The sequence below is a fragment of the Camelus ferus genome, chromosome X, assembly GCF_009834535.1.
Source record: "Camelus ferus isolate YT-003-E chromosome X, BCGSAC_Cfer_1.0, whole genome shotgun sequence".
In the NCBI taxonomy this organism is placed as follows: Eukaryota; Metazoa; Chordata; class Mammalia; order Artiodactyla; family Camelidae; genus Camelus; species Camelus ferus.
In genome coordinates this window covers 33,252,642-33,269,876 of record NC_045732.1, presented here as the reverse complement: position 1 = coordinate 33,269,876, position 17,235 = coordinate 33,252,642, and the positions used below count along the sequence as shown (strand labels likewise).

The 17,235-nt window shown below is 38.7% G+C and overlaps 1 long non-coding RNA gene across 1 annotated transcript; it reads right to left on the bottom strand.

Annotated features, from left to right (window-relative positions):
* Positions 1-7,333: 7,333 nt before the first annotated feature.
* On the bottom strand, positions 7,334-17,235 carry LOC116662042. Its single transcript, XR_004318021.1, has 3 exons — positions 17,195-17,235; positions 14,151-14,154; positions 7,334-7,451 (listed from the first exon to the last, which is right to left on the bottom strand). It is a non-coding gene; the product is annotated as an uncharacterized LOC116662042 (long non-coding RNA).

The window sequence follows — 17,235 nt, the reverse complement described above, 5'->3', positions numbered from 1 at the left end:
AAAGAAACAGACTCACATAAATAGAAAACAAACTAGTGGTTATCAGTGGGGAGAGGGACAAGAGGGAGGGGCAATACAGGGGTAGGGGATTAAGAGGTACAAACTATTTTGTACAAAATAAATAAGCTATAAGAATATATTGTCCAATATAGGGAATATCGCCAATGTATTATAATTATAAATGGTGTATAAGCTTTCAAAATTGTGAATCATTATGTTGTATACCTCTAACTTATATAATATCAACTATATCTCAATTAAAAACAGATCTGTTTCTGTAGATTTATCTTATTATTTTGTTTGGATGATCTGTTCATTGTTGGATGTAGGGTACTGAGTTCCCCTTCTGTCATTGTATTGCTGTGTATTTCTCCCTTCAGATCTGTTAATAATTGCTTAATATATGTGCTTCTATGTTAGGTGCATAAATATTTTTAAATGTTATATCCTCTTGATGAATTGACCCCTTTATCATTATATAATGACCTTCTTTGTCTCTTGCTACAGGCTGAGGCTTAAAGTTTATAATGTTTGATATAGGTATAGCTATCTACTTCTGCATTCTTTTGATTTCCATGTGCATGGAGTATCTTTTTCAATCCCTTCATTTTCACTCTCTGTGTTGGTTTCTGTGCATTAGATAAAGCAGTCTTGACAGTGCGGTTTTATGTAGGAGATGAACCCAGCTTGAGCTCCTAGTTCTCTCTCAAACCTTTGCGATTGTCTAAGCCACCGTCTTTGTTCTTAGTGGCTCCCTGTAGCTGATGGTGTGCCAAGCCTGTCAGTGTCTCAAAGGAAAGGATAATAACACCTAGATACAGGATGATTAGAAGCTGGACCCTCAGGCAGCAGCTGGGAAAGTATGTAGTTAAGACTCTTCCAGGGAGAGACTGGGAGATGGGCATCTTTGCCTGTTTCTTCCGAGCACTGCCTAGGTTCATAGCCATGGGGGGAAGCACTTGTATGCATTAAGAACTGCTTATTTGCTACATTCTGTGGGACTCTTAAATGCAAGTCACACTGGCTATCAGAGCCAAGTGTTCCAGGGACTCATCCTTTGGGCAGCAGCCACAAAAGGTGAGGGTATAGACATGTGGAAAAGCTCCTTTCAGGGAGATGCCAGTGACCTGAAGTGGGCTGGAGAGAGAAGGCAGGGGAGGTGTCCACTGGCTTCCCTGGTCTCTGGGTTAGCCCCTAGATGCATGCTAACTTAGAAGCATGACACTCGGGGAGCAGCTTTTACCCCTTTCAGGGAAAGACTGGGAAACAGGCATTTTTGCCTGCTCCCTCTGCACTGTGCCCTGGACAGAAGACCATGGTGAGCGCTCCCCTGATCATTAAAAACTGCTTCTTTGGATACATGCCCAGCAGTGGGATTCCTAGGTCATATGGGACATCTATTCCTAGTCTTTTGAGGAATCGCTATACTATTTTCCATAACGGCTGCACCAAACTACATTCCTACTATAGTGTAGGAAGGCTTCCTTTTCTCCACACTCTCTCCAGCATTTATCATTTGTGGACTTTTGAATGATGGCCATTCTGACTGGTGTGAGGTGATACCTCATTGTAGTTTTGATTTGCATTTCTCTGATAATTAGTGATACTGAGCATTTTTTCATGTGCCTACTGGCAATCCCACTCCTGGGCATTTATCCAGAGGGAATCCTAATTCAAAAAGATACATGCACCCCAATGTTCATAGCAGCACTGTTTACAATAGCCAAGACGTAGAAACAACCTAAATGTCCATTGACAGATGACTGGATGAAGAAGCTGTGGTATATTTATGTAATGGAATACTACTCAGCCATTAAAAATAATAAAATAATGCCATTTGCAGCAACATGGATGGACCTGGAGAATGTCATTCTAAGTGAAGTAAGCCAGAAAAAGAAAAATACCATAGGATATCAATCATACGTGGAATCTAAAAAAAGAAAAATGACAAACAAACTTATTTACAAAACAGAAGCAGACTCACAGACATAGAAAACAAACTTCTGGTTACCAGGGGGGAAAGGGATAAATTGGGAGTTCAAGATTTGCAGATACTAACTAATATATACAAACAGATAAACAAGTTCATACTGTATAGCACAGGGGACTATATTCAATACCTTATAGTAACTTATGGTGAAAAAGTATATAAAAACGAATATATGCATATTCACGTATGACTGAAAAGCTGTGCTGTACACCAGAAATTGACACATCATAAACTGACTATACTTCAATTAAAAAATACATGTATATGTATATGTGTATATATACATAAAAGAACTGCTTCTTATTTTGCAATAGTCTTGTGGGTCCTGTGGACATGAGCCCCATTCACATTCAGAGCAGGGTGTTTTGAGGGCCCATCCTCTGGGCAGGAGTCTCAAAAGTTGGAGTGCTAGAGGCAGGGTCTAAACCCCTTGCTCCTCAGGGAGAAGCTGGGAGTTGGGGGTTCCCTCCTCAGTATACGGCACATGCATGGGTTAGGGTTTACGGTGAGAGTGTGCCTCAGCCTTTCCTACCCTTTTCAATGTGGGTGTTTTCTCATGTCCCCAGTGTGTAGGAGTACTCAGCTAGTTTCTGGATCTCTTTCAGAGGGAACTGCTCTATGTGAACTTTCAGTGCATCTGTGGGAGGAGGGGCAGAATTGATGAAAGACACCAAGGTAGCCCAGGAGAGATTGACAATATGTGTTCAATATTTTCATAAGTAGTTTAATTTAAAAGGAAAACATAATTGATTGAATTATGTTCCAGTCGATGCTTTTTGTTCTCACATCTAGAGAAATTTTAGTTTACTGAGGCACTAATTCCACTCAGCTCCTTGAACTGTAGACACTGTATGTGGAAGTAAAAAAAAAACCATTTCTGAAGTGTGAACCTCACATTACCAGACCTACAGAGTGATGGCAAATACCACAAAGGGTTTTAATAAAGACAGAAAAGATTCAAATCGAGTATCATTCAGATAACCTAATATTACTCTATTAGGTTTTCAGAGAACTTAAGAGAAGGAAGTTCTTTTATTTCGAATACCTAGGGAATTTTCTCTAAAATTTGCTTAAGTTTATTTTCTAGAGGATCTTAGATAAAGGTAGCCAACAAACGAGAAGAAAATTATAGCCCTAGGAACTGCTTGACAAAATAGCTCTTTCTAAAAAGACTGGTGTTTTCTTTTGGATACAGTTAAGTGCCAAGGCTATAATTTTCCATTTGCTTTTCCTTTCTCATTGTATGTGTAGGTTATTTACCCCCAATTTGAGACAATTTGCACTTTGTCAGAGGAAGTCTTCTCGGAGACTCGTATTAACCATGTTTCTTCTCCTAAAACAGGTTATAGAAACTGTCCCTGTCACTCTTCTTCTGACATCGGCCATTTCCTCATACAGAACTCAGTCATCAAATGATGGAAAGCCTGTGTAATTCAGCTCTAATGGATTGTATAAGGGAAGGGTGTTTTAAACTGCTCTAGTTCAAAATGCCTTTCCTCAAATAGCTCGTGTATTTGAAAGTGCACACACTTCAGCTAGAAAAGATCAAATTCCACTGTCGTGCTACTGGAATAGCCATCTTGACAGCTTTTTATTTACAGTTTTTGTTTGGAGGGTATTTCATTTGAGAAGAGACACATGTATCACAGGTGAGCTGGAGGTCCTGGATGTGAGTGGACTCTGAACCGCAGTTTAGGCTGCACATCTTTTTCTTGAACATCTCAGTTTTGATCTATTCTACATCAATTTCCTTTAATACCATTAAAAAAATTTTTACCTTATTGTTTAAAGACTGCACCTTTCCCCCAAGAGATAGAACTGTATCTTTTTTTAATTGAAGTGTAGTCAGTTACAATGTGCCAATTTCTGGTGTACAGCATGTCTCAGTCATGCATATATATATATATATATATATATATATATATACACATATATACACACACACACACATATATACACATATACATATTCATTTTCATATTCTTTTTCATTAAAGGTATATCTTGACTACAATGGTTTTGGAAGTGGTTTCAGTGCATGCATAGTTTATTGTGGCTCTATCTTTCCAAAGGGCCTGATTAGCTTATTACAAATATTAATACATACTTCTTGAATAAAAAAGTAAAACATTCCCTACTACTGCTTTATTTTTTGTCTGAAATGCTATTTGCTAGAAAATCTAGCATATTACACAGTGACTTCCCACTGTCATGTGACATATGTTAAGCTGATGGTCCTTGTTTATTAGTAGACTGGGGGCCATCAGAACACTTTATAAGACTGTTAACAAAGGGAATTGTACTCACACATGAATCACATCTGCTGGGCTGTTTTAACTGTTTTTTTTTAAACAGTTTAAGCAAAATAATCCTAATTCCTCCCTCCCATTCCTATGTATCAACCTAGAATGTCATACCCTGAGAAAATATCCTTCAAAAATTAAGGAGAAATAAAGACTTCCTCAGACAAACAAAAATTGAGGTCATTTGTTGCCTGTAGACCTGCCTTGTAAGACCTGTTGAAGTAGAGGTTCTTTAGAGGGAAGGAAAATAAGAATAATAAAGGTCAGAAACTCAGATCTACAAAAAGAAAGGAAAAACATCAGAGAAGGAATAAGTGAAGTAAAACAAAAAGTCTCATTTTTCTTATTCTTAATTGAGCTAACAGATAACAATTGGTTCAAAATAACAAGAGCAACGATGTGTCTGAGTATGGATTTTTCTATGTAAGTGAAACGGACTCACAGCAACAATACTAGGGATGGGAGGGAGGAATTAGGATTATTTTGTTTTTATAAAGTACTCCTACCACCTATGAAGTGGTATAATATTATTTGAAAGTGGACGTGGAATAATTGTAAATGTATACTTCAAATTCTAAGGCATCCACCAGAAAAAGTAATATAAGAAGTATGACAGATATGCTAACAAAGTAGAGAAACCGGAATCACATAAAAACCTCAATTAAAACCACCAAAGGCAGAAAAAGAGTAGAAGGCAAAAACAGGAACAAGGAAAAAAGGGTAACAGATAGAAAACAGTCACAAATAAGGCAGGTATTAACCCAACTATATCAATAACCTCTTTGAACATCAGTGGTCTAAATGTATCAATCAAAAGACAGATATTTCCAAAGTAGATCAAGAAACAAGACCCAAGTATATTTTGGCTATGAGAAACCCACTTTAAATATAAAGACACACATAGAATAAAAATAAATGAATGGATGCTAGAGTCTGGCAGTGGGAGAAATGGAGAGTTGCTGGTCAAAGGGTATAAAGTTTTAGTTATGTAGGATGACAACTTCTGGAGACCTGCTGTAGAGCACAGTAACTATAGTTAATACCACTGCACTGTATATTTGAAATTTGCGGAGAAAGTAGATCTCAGGTGTTCTCTCTCACACACACACAAGATGGTAACCATATGAGATGATGGACACATTAATTAGCTTGACTGTAGTCATGTTTGTCTGTTTCTTCATGATCCGTATAGTCTTACATTGTCGTCTGTGCAACTGAAGGTGCAATCATCTCTTCCAGTTGGTACAGACCGGTTCTAGTAGGTAAAGACCTTCTCTCGCTGGGTCCTGGGCTGCTGATACTGTCTCCAGGATCACAGTCAAATGGGGCTGGAGCTGGTGCACATGGTTCCTGCTGGGTCTGCAGTGGGATCCCCTGTTGGTGGGCCTGTAACTAGGGGCTTGGGCTGGTGGGGATCTTGTCTGGTCCCTGGGAAGGCAGTTCTCCCTCCAGAACCATGATCAGTAGGGCTGGCAGTGGGACACTGTCCACTTTAGGGTCCACAGTTGGGTTCACAGCAGGCCTGTTACCAGGTAAGTGAATAAGTTTGTTTCTCACTGGTTCCCTAGGAGGACTTCCTCCAGGTAACTGAGCATGTCCTTGGGTAGGGACAGGGGTTGGAACTGAATCACAGGGCTGCTTTAGGGTCCACAGCTGCGATGGAGGTAGGCAGGCCTGCCTCCAGGAGCACAGACAGACATGCCTCCTACCAGATTCCTGAGAGGGCGGGACGGGCCCAACCCACTGCTCAGTCGGGTTGGAGCCAGAACACAGGGTGCTTCAGGATCTGTACTTAGACCAAGTAGGCATCCCCGCCTCTGGAAGCATGGAGAAGCTTTTCTCCCACGAGGACCCTGGAGGGCAGGACTGCTCCCAGGCGGCAGCTGAGAAGGGCTGGAGCCAGGTCACACTGCTACTTCTGAAGCCAAGTCACAGGGCTACTTCAGGCCCTGCAGCCAGACTGAAGTCAGTGGGCTTGCCTCTGGAGGCACAGGAGGGAATGCCCCCCGTTGCACCCCTGTGTGGGCAGGACAGCACCCACACTGCAGCTGAGAGGGCCCAGGACCGGTCACGGCTGCTTCGGCCTCCACAGCCAGTATCAAGGTCTGTGGGCCTTCTACCTAAGGAACAGACAGGCAGGACTCCTGAGTCCCTGAGCAGAGTGTGCTAGAGACAGGGCCAAGGCCAAACAGGGCTACACCCAAGTCCACAGGGGGACAGGACTGTTTCCAGGTCTGTAGCCAGGACCTCAGTGAGCAAGTCTGCCACCTGAGTGTGGGCCTACCTCCTCAAAATGGCCCTCCTTGCTCTCAGGCTCCACAAAGTTTTCACAACTACCTGGATCCCTCTCCAAGGCACTTTTGCCCATGGATCACTGCCAAATTATCGTTGCTGTGGGAGAATGTGAGTGGAGCATCTCCTCTTTCATCATCTTGTTGATGTCACTCCATAAATCTTAAATATACAGTTTTTATATTTTTATTTTTAATTATATCTTAATAAAAGCTGGGCAGAAAAAGAAATGGCTGGAGAAAATATACCATGCAAATACTAATCAAAACAAAGTAGGAATAACTATTAATTTCAGAAAGAGCAAACTTCAGACCAAAGTTATCAGGCCTAAAGAGGGGCACTGATAATGATTAAGGGGTCCATTCTCTAAGAAGACAAAACAGTCCTTACTGTAAATGCCCTAAACACACAGCATCAATATATAGAAAGTAAAAACTGATAGAAATGCAAGAAGAAATAGATGAATCTATGATTATAATTGGAGACTTTAATACCCCTCCATCAGAAATGGACAGATCCAGCAGGCAGAAAAACAGTAAGCACATAACTGAACTCAACAAACACTATCAACCAACTGGACATAATGGACATCAATAGATTACGTCATCCAACAACAGCAGAATTCACCTTCTCAAGTTCACAGGAAATATTCACCAAACTAGACCACATGCTGGGCCATAAGGCATGCCATAAAAAATATAAAAGAATGGAAATCAAACAGCACCTGCTTTCAAACAACAATGAAATTAAACTAGAATCAATAAAAGAAAGGTAGCTAGAAAATCCCAAATAAATGGAGATTAGACAACATACTTCTAAACAACACAGGACTCAAAGAAGAAATCTCAAGAGAAATCAGAAAATATTCTGAACTAGATGAAAAAGAAAACATAACTTATCTAAATGTATAGGATGCAGTGAGAGCAGTGCTTGAGGGAAATTTATAGCACTGAATGCATATAATAGAAAGGAAGAAATGAAAAATCAGTAACCTAAATTTCTACCTTAAGAAATCAGAAAGAGAACAGCAAATTAAATCTAAATTAAGCAGAGGAAAAAAATAATAAAAATCAGAACAGAAATCAATGAAAGTGAAAACACGAAATCAACAGACATAATGAACAATCTGTAGCTCCTTGAAATGACTAATAAAATCGATAAGCCTGTAGCCAGACTAACTTACAAAGGGAGAGGGAGAGGGAGGAAGAGGGAGCAAGAACACAAATTATCAGTATCAGAAATGAAAGAGGAATCATCACTAATGATCTCAAAGACATTAAAAGGATAACATTGGAACATTATAAACAACTCCATGCCCACAAATCTGATAACCTAGATGAAATAGACCAATTCCCTGAAAGACACAATCTGCCATAATGCAAACAAACACAAAACAGACAATCTGAATGCCTTTATCAATTAAAGAAATTGAATCAATACTTAATAACCTTTTAAAATAGAATGTGCTAGACCCACATGGGTTCATTGGTGAATTCTGCCAAACATTAAAGGAAGAAATTATATTGATTCTCCATAATCTCTTTCAGAAGATAAAAGCAGAAGGAATACTTCCTAAATTATTCTATAGTGAAGCATTATCCTAATACCAAAACCAGACTAAGCGATTGTAAGAAAAAAACTACAGACCAGTATCTCTCATGAACATCAATGCAAAACTTCAACAAAATATTAGCAAAACAAACAATACATAGAATTATACATCACAACCAAGTGGGATTTATTCCAGAAAAGCATGGCTGGTTCACCATTAGAAAATCAATTAATGTAATCTATCACATCAACAGGTTAAAGAAGGAAAAATACATGATTACATCAACAGATGCAGAAAAATCATGTGACAAAATTCAATACCCATTCATGATAAACACTCTTAATAAACCAGGAACAGAGGTTACTCAACTGGATAAAGAATATCTACAAAACACCTACAGCTACCATCATACTTATGTTGAGAAACTTAAAGCTTTACCACTAAGATCAGGAACAAGGCAAAGATGTTCTCTCTCATCACTGCTATTCAGCATTGTACTGGAAGTCCTACCTACTGCATTAAAACAAGGAATGGACATAAAATGTATATAGATTGGGAAAGAAGAAATAATACTACCTTTCTTTGCAGGTAACATGATTGTCTATATAGAAAACATCAAACAAGAATTGGCCAAAAAAATCCTGAAACCAGTAAGCAATTTTAGCAAGGGTGCAAGAAACAAGGTTGATATACAAAAGCCAAATGCTTTTCTATATGCTAACAATTAACAAGTAGAATTTGAAATTAAAAATATGATATTAGCACTCCAAAAATTAAATATTTAAGTTTAAATCTAACATAATATGTACTAGATCTACTGAAAACTATAAACCTCTGATGAATGAAATCAAAGAAGAACTAAATAAATGGAGAGATATTATGTGTTTATGGGTAAGACACAAGATTTCAGTTCTCTACAAAATGATTTAGATTCAATGCAATCCCAATCAAGATCACAGCAAGTTATTTGGTGGATATACACAAACTGATTCTAAAGCGTACATGTATTGGATATCCTGGGTCTTCTTCTTACACAACACTGAAGGAGAACAAAGTCGATGAACCGGTACTACCCAACTTCAAGACTTACTATAAAGCTACAGTAATCAAGACAGTGTTGTATTTGCAAAAGAACAGACAAATAGATCAATGGAACAGAACTGAGAACCCAGAAACAGATCCACACAAATATGGTTGACTGATCTTTGACAAAGGTGTAAAGGCAATAATATGGGGAAAAAAAGTCTTTTCAACAAACGGTTCTGGAACCATCAGACATCCATGTGCAAAAAAAAATGAATCCAGACACAGAGCTTAAATGCTTCACAAAAATCAATTCAAAATAAATCATAAACCTAAATGTAAAATGCAAACTATAAAACTCCTAGAAGATAACATAGGAGAAAATCTAGATGGCCTTGAGTTTGGTGATGACTTTTTAGTTACAACATCAAAGGCATAAGTATTGATAAGCTGGATTTCATTAAACTTAAAAAGTTTGCTCTGTGGAAGACACTGTCATAAGAATAAAAAGACAAGCTACAAACTAGAAGAAAATATTTGCAAAAGATACATCTAATAAAGCACTGTTATCCCAAATAGACAAAGAATTCTTAAATATCAACAATAACAAAACCAACCAACCAACTAAAACTTCAGCCAAAGACCATAAGAGACACCCTAACAAAGAAAATACACAAATGGAAAATGAGTATGTGTAAGTTCCTCATCACATGTCATTTGGGAAATCCAAATTGAAACAAGCTATCATGGAACATCTGTTAGACTGGCCAAAATCCTCAATACTGACAACACCACATGCTTGTGAGGATACGGAACAAGAGTAACTCTCATTCATTGCCAGTGGGAATGCTGAATGGTACAGCCACTTTGGAAGACAGTTTAGCAGTTTCTTATAAAACTAAACATATTTTTATTATACGAACCAGCAATTGCACTCCTTAATATTTACCCAAAGGAAGTGAAAATCTCATCCACACAAAAACCGGCACATGGATGGTGACAACAGTTTTATTCATAATCACCAAAACTTGCAAACAATCGAGATGTCCTTCAGTAGGTGAGTGGATAAATAAAGTGTGCTGCATACAGACGACAGAATATGATTCAGCACTAAAAAGAAAGGAGTTATCAAGCCAGCAGGACAGGGAAGAACCTTAAGTGCAAATTACTAAGTGAAAGAAGTCAATCTGAAAAGGCTACATACTGCATGATTCCAACTACATGGCATTCTAGAAAAGGCGCAACTATGGAGACAAGTAACATAATCAGTGGTTGCCAGGGTTGAGGAGGGAGAAAATATTGACTAGGCAGAGCACTGAGGGTTTTTAGGGCAGTGAGACTACTCTGCATGTTACTGTAATGGTGGATTCATGATTCATTTGTCCCAACCTAGAGAATGCACAACACCAAGTGTCAGTTCTGATGTGAACTATGGAGTCTGGGTGATGATGCGTTAATGTAGGTTCATCAGTTATAACAAATGTAGCCCTCTGCTGGGGCATGACGCCAATGGGGAGGTTCTGCATTTGTGGAGGTCCAGGTATATGGGAAAACTCTATCTTCTGCTCAATATTGTTATGGATCTAAAATTGATTTCAAAAGTATGTTTTTTAAGAAAAAGTGAAGTTTTTATTTATGTATCCACAGTTAAGATGAGTAAGAAACTGGACATTCATTTTTGAAATTAAATTGAATATTTTTAAAACTACTAAAAGCTTGACCCATGTATGTCACTAGTATTAGGTACTAATGGGTCTGTTTAGGGTTTATCGACCTTCTTCCTTTTGCCAGGCATCTTAATTGAAATATGTTGCCCTAAACATAAATTTTATCAGACATGGGAGGGATTCTTACAGAATCCCTTTGCTCCAGTTAACTTTAATGCAGAAGAAATAGTTTGGAAAAGTCATGATGCAAATTAGCCTGAGACATCTGGAGAAAATGTGTACGTTAGTGTATGCAAATATAACAGAGGAAAATGGGCGACTGCTGGGACCTGCATCTGAAGACAGAGGAAGCAGTAAACGGCAGGTGCTTACCCGGCTGACTGCCCTTCCCCAGCCAAGACAGGCTGCACACCTCTAATCAGCACTGCAGGCAAGCGTATCTTTCATGCGTGTGTTCCAGACACTGCTGTGAGACACAGATGATTAGAATCCAAGGAGAAAGTTGACAACGGAAAAGGAAATGTTTTAGAGAAAAAGATTCAAGTAGAGCTCAAAATATACTTAAAAATAATTTAAATATGACCAATAAAGGTAACAAAAACCGTAGGAAAAGGTTCTTTGTGCTGTTTGATTTAAATGCACTCACTGTATCCATCTTCATCCCAGAGCAATTTATAGTTGTTTTCATTTATCGACTAGTAACACTTTAAGTCAACACACCAAATAAACACACACACAATGGTACTGATTTAAGATACATTAGTGTGTGTATGCATGCATGCATGCGTGTGTGTGTGTGTGTACACGACATATTGGAGAAATAGCAACTAGCAACAAAAGTGCACTGTTGAGAGCTCAGACTCTGGAGTTAGGTTGGTTAATATTAAAATCTGAATTTGATTTTCAAATTGGGTGATCTTGAACAACTTATTCCATCACTCTTAGGCCCAGATTCCTAACCATTAATATGGAGATAATAAGAACAGCTACTTCACAGGATTTTTGTAAGGATTAAATGAATTAATTCATGTGAAGGACATAGGACAAGGCTTGGTGCATGGTAATATAGCAGCTACCACTGTAATTTAAATGACTACTCTTTGTAATTATTGGAAGGCAAATACAGTCACATGAAATGATGGTATGTTCCTGAGAATCAACTGCAAAATGGCTTCTTTCTCTGGTCCTCTTCCTTGTCCAAAAATTGTCACTATAAGCACTTGCTGGTAATTCTCTAATAGGTAGAAATGGCAGAGCAAAGGTAAAACAGAGCAAAGAGTGAGAGGGGAGGGAGGCGAGCTTTCCCCCTAAGTGCTGCTTCATGAATCCCAAGGGAAGAGAGAAGAGAAAAGCTGGAGGTGGCAGTCAGGGGACTTGCATCACCACAGCGTCTGCAGCTCTGCCCCCGCTGCGACGGTTTGACCTCAGCGTATTGACATTCCTCCTGCTTCTGCCCTGATTTGCTTCAGGAGGCAGAGACGCTGTATCTCATCAATTAAAGGAGGTTCCCAAACTCGCAGCTGTGAGCTTCTCATGACTCCTGGTTTCAACGCGATGAGTTTAAATTTTATGATAAATGTCAGTTTTCATCAGCTCAAATGTCTGAGTGACATAACGTGACTTGAAGATATGCAAATACCTCCTTACCAGATGTGTCTAATTAGGTAGAGGTCTTGCGTGCGGGGTACTCCCTAATTAGTTCTGAGGTAATCGTGAGAATTCAGAGGCAGCATTTACTGCCAAAAGGCTTCTGAGAGGCGGGATTCCAGCTTTTCTTTTCCTGAAAGATACTTCATCTCTCTCCTCAAAGTTTTCTTCAAATCAACTCCCTCCCCTTTATATTCATGGTCCGCAGACAGCTAGGGACCTTGCTTTGCATTATAAGCAGACCACCAACCAGGCTGAGAGAAAATGCAGCACAGTTCTAAAGATACCCAACTGTCAAATCTAAGAGAAAACAGACAGGTGTCAGGTGGCTTTAATGGGAAATCACTGGGAAATGTCATAAGTATAGGCATTATGGTTAAAGGGAACTTGTCAACTCGGGGGGAAGTGACAATGATGCTTTCTGGCTGGTACACAGCAGAGGGCTTTAGTGCTACTAACTGAATTGAAGCGAAATCCCTAAAGAGCTACAACCATGAGAACTTGAAGCCATAAATCCATTTTTATATAGTTTACCTGTCAATCTCTTTGGATCATTTTAAGCTAATCACTCTCACTTTGATTCTTAATTGTTAAAACTTCATGTTCTTTTAATCTGATAGGGTTTGAGTTAAGCTATACCTCTGGAGTGACAGTAAACAGTGAACCTGTAAAATCTGGGGGACATTCTGAATGAGTGTGTGTGGTTTACCATAATCACTTCCATGGTCCTGACTCAGGTATAAACGCAGGAAGGCAGGCTCCACTCAGTGCATTTTCCACCACTGATTTGCAGATCTCCATGGGTTTTCTACTTAAATATGGAAGTAACAACCAAATTCCATTCCCTGCTGTAATTGCGAGGGTCCAGGGAATGGTGTGAAATGTCTCTTTGGTGCTGACATCTACTAAAGTAAGAGGGAATTTGACCCACACTGCAGTGTTTCATGCCTCAGTGACTGGAAAGGTGGATACAGGCGGTACTGTTAGGTTGTGCTTTAGAAATGAGAACTGTCTATTTAGCTGGAACCACAAGGCCACAGAATGTGCTTTAAGGTCAAGCAGTTCGGGCTTTCTAACTCCGCATCACACAATGACTGCATTTTGTTTTCAGGAGTTGTGAATTTGTGTTCAGAGACAATATGTCTGCCACTGTCTTGCAGCTCTTCACAAGGGCAGAGGGTAGAGCCATAAAATCATATGTAAGTGTTCACACTTGAAATGTAAATATGGGTCATTTAGATCTGAGGAGACGAAACTGGTTCAAATGTAATCTAGGATTAGGCAAGAGACAGTAATAGGGAAATGTAATGCCTGATTTAATCAACATAAACAACTCCAGAAGAATAATTTTATAGCTAAATCAGAGCTCTGTACTCTCCCTCAAGAAAGCTGATTGGACAAAATATTCAATTTAATTACCCAAAAGCCATTTAAACTGCCCGTGTGTGATAGTTATTCATTATGCAGATCAATGAATAAATAGCACAGTAAGCTGACACCCTCCCCATTCCAATGTCACTGATTCAACAGAAAACTTCAGAAAACAATTAACAATTAACATTTATTCTGTCTTACACACACCGGTAAGAATTGCTTACCTAAGTTCTTGGGATCAATCTAATTGCCTAGTCTTCCAGGTCACACTTTTGGTCAACAGTATCTATTTCAAGCTCTAACTTGACTGACTTGAGGATTTAGAAGCTCATGCTAGGAAGGGGTCTTCAACTTAATTAGAATGTAGAATTCACCTGCCTTTGAGGCCGATAAGGTAGCAGGGAGAAGAGGCTGATGGAATTGTGTTAGTGGACAGTGTAGATGAGTTGTGCTGGTGGTAAAGGACTCTAGACGTGGCCACGGAGGATATGAGCACCAGAACAGGTGGCATGCATTACAGGCCTTTGTACTGGTTTACACCGCATTGCTGGCCTATAGGGTACACAGTACAAACTGGGATCAGTTGCTAACAAGCAAAAAACATCATGAGATTTGTAAAATAATTACAAGGAAACTAGAAAACTAGGCCATGAAGGGAAAAAGAAAACAGAGCAAGAGACTCACCCCTGTGTAAAATTATAGCTTAAACACCACCACTCCATATCTTACGTGCCAGTCTGCTACAATTATAAAAGGAAATAAAGGGTTTTCTGTGGTTTTTGATAGCTGCAGCACGGCAGGACCCATCCTGTTGGAGTCATAAGACAGCGCCCAATCACACGATCACTGGCTCAAAACGCCCCAAGAAGCATCAAGAGCAGCGTGGTTTAATTTTCTTCGAGTTTAGTTAATTCTGTTTCTGGAATTGGCATTTAAAACTTATGAACAAAGAAAGTATTTCAGACACAATATTTTCTGCCTGGTCTAATGTCTCTAGTTCTCAGCCAAAGTGCCAGAGTAACACATTTTTCTCAAGCAATTGACCAGATGAAGATTAAGGAACTTTGTAACAGACACCCAAAGGTGACAGGGCAATAATGTACATCACTTGAACTGCCACAAACACAGCCAGGATTCCCTAGGGCTGTGAGTGAAACACATTCTTCTTTGGCTAATGAGTTCTGAGAAAGCACCATTGGTCCTTCAGACATACTCTACTCTATTAGTAAAATGACTCTAAGAAATGGAAGCACATTAATTTTGGAAGGTTATCCTAATTTTAAGCAAAATTTCTACAATCTTATTGTCTGCATAACACATTTAATATCGTAAGGTTTGAAGAAGTACACTAGCCTCTCACCTTCTGTTAGCGTGCTTTGCCCCAGAAGATAGGGAGTTTTGGGATGTGCAAAAGAGAAACTACACTGGGGCAGGGGAAAATTCAAACACATAACAGAGACTTGATAAACATCATCCCTAATCTATTATTTATTTGTTGACATTTTTGGAAAAAGAGATGTATTTCACTTTTTCTGTAATCCTCATTTGAAAAGTACACTTAAACAACAGGTCCGGAGGTTTTTCACCCTGGCTAAGTAAAGCAAAATTATTCAGATAACTCCGGCAAAAATAGTAAGAGGTCTATGTTAGTACAAATGAAGATAGGAATAACCTTCTTAGCGCCTCATAACCTGTCAGTGGGTTCTATATTTGCTTTGTTGCTACTTAAGGACATGAAGGTAACACTCTTAATAGGGTGAAAAGGCCAAAACTGGACCGACCACATCAGCAGTGAACCAGGCAACTGTTGAATGAAAAAGGATTTTATAGTTTAAAAACATCTCTTAGCTAACATCTCCTTTACTAATATCATTCTTTATGATATCACCAATTACCATGCACCGATTTCCCCTTCCTTGCTGACTGGGTCCATGCAAATGGGGCTAGGGTAGGGCAAAGAGGCCAAGTCCCTCTCACTTGATTATGTCACGTAGTGTGGTGAGTCTATACTGGAAATCAGGTCTTAAAAGGATAACTGGATAAGCATAAAGCACAATAAATGGCTGGAAACCTCCTATTATGGACTGAATGTATCACTCCAAAATTCATAGGTTGAAATCCTAAGTCCCCATGTGATGATTATTAGGACAGAGGGCCTTTGGGGTGATTAGGGCATAAGAGTGGACCCCTTATGAACAAGATTAGTTCCCTTATAAAAGAAACCATGGAGATCTCCATCAAACCTGCTGCCATGTGAGGACTCAGTGAGAAGATGGCCATCTACAAACCAGTTAGTAGGTCTTCTCCAGACAGCGAATCTGCCAGGACCTTGATCTTGGACTTCCCAGCCTCCAGAATTGTGAGAAATAAACTTGTTGTTTATAAGCTACGCAGTTCATGGTATCTTGTTAGAGTAGCCTGAACAAACTAAGATAACATGCAAAATACTTGGAGATTAAACAACACACTTCTAAATTATATGTGAGTCAAAGAAAAAGTCTCAAGGGAAATGAAAACATATTTCAACTAAAGAAAATGAAAATATAATTTATCAAAATTTGTGGGATGCAAAAACAGCAGTGCTTACAGGGAAATTCATAGCACTGAATACATATATTAGAAAAAAAGATATAAAATTAATAATGTGAGCTAACATCTTAGTAAACTTTTATCTTAAAAAGAACAAATATAATCCAGAATAAGAAAGTTAGGGCTGAAATCAATAAAAATTAAAATAGTACATCAATAGAGAAGATCAATTAAAAAGCTAGTTCTTTGAAAATATCGATAAAGTCAATAAATCTCTAGCCAGACTAAGAAAAAAGAGTAAAACACAAGTTCCTAACATTAGGATGAAAGAAAGGTCATCACTCACTGCTGATTCCATGGATGTTAAAAGGATAATTAAGAATATTATGAACAACTCTATACCCACGTATTTGATACCCTAGGTGAGATGGACAAATTTCTTGGAATACACAATCCACCAAAACTCACACTAGGAGAAACGTATTTTGAACAGTTGTACATATATTAAAGAAATTGAATCAATAATTAATAACCTTCCCAAACAGAAAGCACCAGTTCCACATAGTTTCACTGGTGAAACCTAACAAACATTCAAGGAAGAAATTACACCAATTCTCTAAAATCCCTCCTAGAAAACAGGAACAGAGGAAACACTTCCTAACTCATTTTAAAGCCAGGATTATCCTAATATCAACAACAGACAAAAATATTACAAGAAAGGTACAACTAGAAACCAGTATCTCTCATGAACATAGATGAAAAAGTCCTCAACAAAATATCAGCAAATCAAATCCAGTAATGCATAAAAAGAGTTACACACTATGACCAAGTGGAACTTTTTCCTGGTATCAAAGGCTGG